General features: G+C 45.4%; 2 pseudogenes; one reads left to right on the top strand and one right to left on the bottom strand.

The window, feature by feature from the left end:
- On the bottom strand, positions 1-560 carry LOC147461088 (uncharacterized; annotated as a pseudogene).
- Positions 561-1,729: 1,169 nt separating this feature from the next.
- LOC147461089 (uncharacterized) lies at positions 1,730-2,240 on the top strand (annotated as a pseudogene).
- Positions 2,241-5,261: the final 3,021 nt, after the last annotated feature.

The raw sequence follows: 5,261 nt of genomic DNA on the forward strand, positions 1-5,261 counted from the left end.
TCAAAACTCATTTTGTACTGGCTCAAAAGCAACGACAACAGACCTTTCTATTGCATCTTGAGACTTTGGCAACCTCCAGTAACGCATCAGTAGTGAAAACTTCAAAGCCAACCAACTCTGGCGCCAATCATTAAGAAGCATATGCATAAAGACGAAAGCATCACCAAAAAGGCCCTGAGACGCAAAGTTCACTTTTGCCGCACATGTACAATGCAAAGTTGCAACATCTCTTCTTCTACCCGTGCAATCCAAGATTTTATGCATTCCTTATCTGTACCATAAAAGTATCGAGAATGCATGGCTGGCACCTCAAGCTCCACATAATGCTTCAGCAACGCAACCTTCATCAATTGTCAGTTGTACTGCACATGTATGGGAAGACTATCATAAAATTGCATAGCATCTTCACACAAGCTCTGATACATAAAATCAGCCCTTTCCTCATCATCATACATGCCAAGCTCCAAAAGTAAATCATCAGCCAAAGCCACCCATGCTTCTACATCTTCGTCTTTCCTTCCACAAAAGCAATATACATGATAGACCTCACTTGTATCCATTTGAAATCTTGATCAACCTTTGTGCTTTTGAATATGTAACCACCTCCCAAATCTCTGTCTGAAGGTACTCAAACTAGCTCCTCGGTGGCGGCACCAAAAACATGACAGAAGAAAGCCGGAGCGGGGCACCTCTATAGCAATGCTTCTCTGCCAGTTTGAACTTCCAACAAATACGACCAAAACACTACTTATCTCAACTTACAAGCACACACCGACTAGGATAAAAAAACAATCTCACAGCATGAAACTACAACACTCGCCAGGTTGAGAGGAAAACAAACCAAGTGCATACTAAGATCCTTCCTCTTTGATCTTACCGTGTCCTGCAAAATCACATTTGCAAAGCTTCTTACATGCAACTCAGCTGTCAGCACGCATTGAGATGCTGCTCTTTCAACCGCTTAAGATCAGCGTCCTCCAAAATTGAGCTTGGGATCTCCTCTGTGATCAGAGCCCCGAGTAGTCGACAATCCATGTGAAAAGCATGTAAAATTATATTTTAGGGGTAGCGGAGAACAAACGGGGTCAGGCGCTGCTGCAGCTGCAAGACCTCGACAGCGCCATAGCCTGGGGGGCAGGCGGGCGATGGCCATGGCCTTGCAACGTGGATAAAGGCTCTCTCTCTGTCTCTCTCTCTCTCTCTCTCTCTCTCTCTCGTGCAGCAGGTTTTGTGCCAGGGACGTGCAGCTTGACGTGGTATCGTTCAGAACGCGGGCCAGGCCGCTGGTCCTAACTGGAACTTGGCCAGGCTGGTCGACCTAACGGTCAGCTCTTATAAATCTCGGGCGCTCCTTCCTAATTAAAGCAGAGTACTACAGTCATCTGACGTTGTATAACTACAACTCCTCTGCCATACTCCTCCTCTGCAGAAACAACCATGGCTGGACGGTCCATGAGTGGGCTCATTCACGTTGCTGTTCCTGTTGCAGCTAGCTCAGTCCATTAATAGGAGTCCAGTAGCTGCGGCTAATAACAAAATATGTGTGTTTACTCATTCTTAGAAAGATACGTATTGCGTGCGTACATTCTTGCTTATAATTTATGCATGTACTTCATGGCGCACAATACATAGATGGTTACATTCTGTATAGTATAACATTAATGAGAGCGGCCTGATAATTATAAGACGTGCTGTGATTAGTCTTGACTGTGGCCCTGATTAATAGAATATGTTATTGATGATCTGGTTGCAGGGCTGCGACTATGAGATATGGCCGGTGAAATTAACTGCAGTTGTGCCGTTTTCTAGCAAGATGCAACCGTGGATAGGAACTTGCCACTACCTGGCTTATACCAAGAAAGAAAGTTCACAAATCTGGATGACCCCAACGGCAACGACTTTGAGCAGGGTGCCCTTGACGAGTTCGTCAGGACAGAACAAGAGGATTGCCTCACGCAGTTGTGTACGGCGCAGCTGGTGCTCACCCCCGCCGGAGATTCTCCCGACTGGCTGCCCGAATACGTCAACATCAACGCCTTCGACTTGGGGAGCGACTGGAGCCGCGAGACACTGGTGGATGACACCTTCCGACCAGCTCGGTCTAGAAACTGCAACCAATCCTGCGCTTTAAGTTTTTAAAACGTATCATTTCTCTTTTCCATAAAACAGCACCCGTTTCTCCATCGGTAGCGCCTTATCAGCATGCGTGCACACTCTTCTCAGCAGGGGCCACAACCTCCTTTGCCTCAAGAGATATGGGCCGCCCTTTGCCACAAGAGATATGGGCCGCCCTTTGCCCCAGTCACAGCTTTCACCGACTTCATCACCATCATAGTAGGTAGTGAGAAAGAATCCCGCGGTCGCCAAATGTAGAGGGCAAGACCCACCCTCTACGGCTCTATGTTCTTATCACAGAGAGGAAGAAGAAGTATAGAGAGATGGAGAGATAGAGAGGTGTGACCTTTACAGGAGAAGAAGTAGGAGATAACCATACATCCCAATCCATACTTGCTTTATTTATCCAATGATTGGGGGCTTATTATAAGTGATAAGAGTACCCTCTTATATAAGGAACTTCTCATACCCTTTCATATCCCCTTATGACCCTTCGTGCTTGCCCCTTGAGATCCCCTTTACCCTTAGACTAAGTTCCTATCCCTTGTATTTATGGTGTATGGCCCACACCATAACACTTGGCACGCACGGAGGACGTGAACCCATCAAGTGACCCTTGATTAGAAGTCAAGTGCCTTGGTTATGTGCAAGTGCTCTATTACAATTTGTTTTACAAATCTTTTTAGGCATAGCCGAGGCAGAGGACCTCAAGTGCAAGAAGTATGAAACAATTGATGCATTTCCAGCAACATGAACAGAAAAGGAAATCACGTCTTTCCGCAGCACACTGAAAACTGCAACATAGCATGGTCCTCTTTGCTGCATAATCGCAAAAACTTTTGGCCGTCCCTTCATGAATTTGATGCAGGGTCATAGACGCTCCATTCGCTCTTCGTCGATATGTCCCTATGCCGCATCAACCTTGATCTCTTGGACATAACCACCCTTGGTTCAATTAAAAGAGGAACATGGAAGTTGAGACTTCTAGCACAATGAAGAGTAAGTGCAAGAATTTCCCTGCCGCTGCATTGTTGCTCGCAGTTGGAGTACTTCCACAATCTCAAAATCGCATCTCCGCAATTTATTTCTTCCACAACACTTTGCTCTCATGTTGTATATCATTCATCCTCGCTCGCATGAGCATCCCATTGCTTTCTTAATTCCACATAGCAATACTTTGCGAGAAATATTTCCTGAATCCATTCAATTTCGCACATTAACTACCGCACCCCTTGACCGCAACAGTGTGCCCGACAATCTAAACACGACAAGGCAGCACTCCACTTCTCTGCTGCTTGGAAAAAAACTATGGATAGCACATTGCCATGCCATAGTCAGCAACCCGAGCACATAGCATCGCCATTCAGCAATAGCACCACACTACCCCGCACCAGCACTTTGACTATGCCTGCATTCGGGCAGAGAAGAACTAGCACCCTAGCACCATTTCCTCAACTCTGTAACCGGCCTGGATTGTTGATGGTGCTGACTTCACTAGCATGTAACCGCATGGAATCAATCTTTGTAGTTGGGCTACTCCAAACTTCCTTGTGTTCGGGATTCAAGCTTTCTTTGCATGCATTGCCACCAGGTCGATACTCTGATACAACAGCCTTGTCCGGGCTTAACGCGTCTGCAAAACATATCGTCGAGAGCCCAAAGACCACACCCAAAATTAGCTGCTACAGAGTGTGCATGTATTTCCCCTTTCTTTCCCAATTAACCATCTCCTTTCTGTTCAACAGCCACAGCCGCCTGGAGCTATTCTGATTATTGACCAAAGCTTCCCTCCTGGTAGCACCGCCCAATGGTTCAATTGCACAGCACCGCATCTTGCTGCTCCCTTTTTGCACTCCCTTTCTTCCATAAGCAACACCCATTTCTTCATCAGTAGCGCCCTTATCAACATGCTCTCTTCTAAGCAGGGGCCACAACCGCCTTTGCCTCCATGATAGGTATGGTAAGCCACAACAGATCTAGGCCGCCCTTTACCCCAGTCACAGCTTTCACCGACTTCAGCACACTCATCGTAGGTAGTGAGAAAGAATTCCGTGGTCGCCAAATGTAGAGGGAAAGACCCACCCTCTACGGATCTATGTTCTTACACAAAGAGGAAGAAGAAGTGGAGGGAGATGGAGAGAGAGAGATAGCGAGGTGTGAGCCGCTATAGGAGAAGAAGTAGGAGATAACCATACATCCCAATCCATACTCGCTTTAGCCAATGATTGCGGATTGATTACAAGTGATAAGAATACCCTCTTATATAGGAAACTTCCCATACCCTTTCATATCCCGTTATGACCCTTCATGCTTGCCCCTTGAGATCCCCTTTACGCTTAGACTAAGGTTCCTATCCCTTGTATTTATTGTGTATGGCCCATGCCATAACAAGGCCTCAGGTTTGTGTGATCACATAGTCATGTGTCGAAAGACAGAGTCTCATTACATGCAGAAGCTATGGGTTTTGAATTTGACTAGCAAACCATGCCAAAGTGAAGTGTTTGGGGCTGATTAAGAATTTGGAAGTTGAAGTCTTTAATGTGAAGGTTATAGAGAACTATCATGTTATGCCAGCTGGCCTACGAGCTTTTCCTCTCATTTTGGGATGACCTTGGTTGAGAGCTATTGGTGTTGTGTAAGTTTGGGACAAGGGCACAATCTGTGTGTATGTTAGAAAGGGGGAAAAGAGGGTTTTTGATATAAATATCAAGCAACCTTTGGCACTAGAAGATGTGAGTGAGAATGATGAATCCAAAGTTACCAATGAAGACAGTTTTGAAGATTCAAAAAGTAGCTCTCCTTCCAGTTCCAATGATGAGGGTGAAGTATAATTCTTGTTGTTGGGTGAGGAAAAGAGGGGAGTGGGTGAAATGTTTCAAGTGTCAGGGAATATAACTGCTTCAAGCCGTTTAGAGCAACTTGAAGAGTTGATGCAACGTAAGTAGGAATTGCCAGTGAAGAAAGAGTTAATTCAAAATATACTGAGTATTGATTGGACACAAGGATAAAGAAGGGAGTACTTAACAATGTTGGATAGGTTTCCATATCTTTTCATCACTTCATATCAAGAAACAAGGGTTTTTTTTGGGGATCCTATGAAGATCGAGCTAGTTGAAGGGGCAAAGCCAATACGACAGAAATTAAGA

Source organism: Adiantum capillus-veneris, chromosome 3 (genome assembly GCF_014529385.1).
Source record: "Adiantum capillus-veneris isolate H3 chromosome 3, ASM1452938v2, whole genome shotgun sequence".
Classification (NCBI taxonomy): domain Eukaryota; kingdom Viridiplantae; phylum Streptophyta; class Polypodiopsida; order Polypodiales; family Pteridaceae; genus Adiantum; species Adiantum capillus-veneris.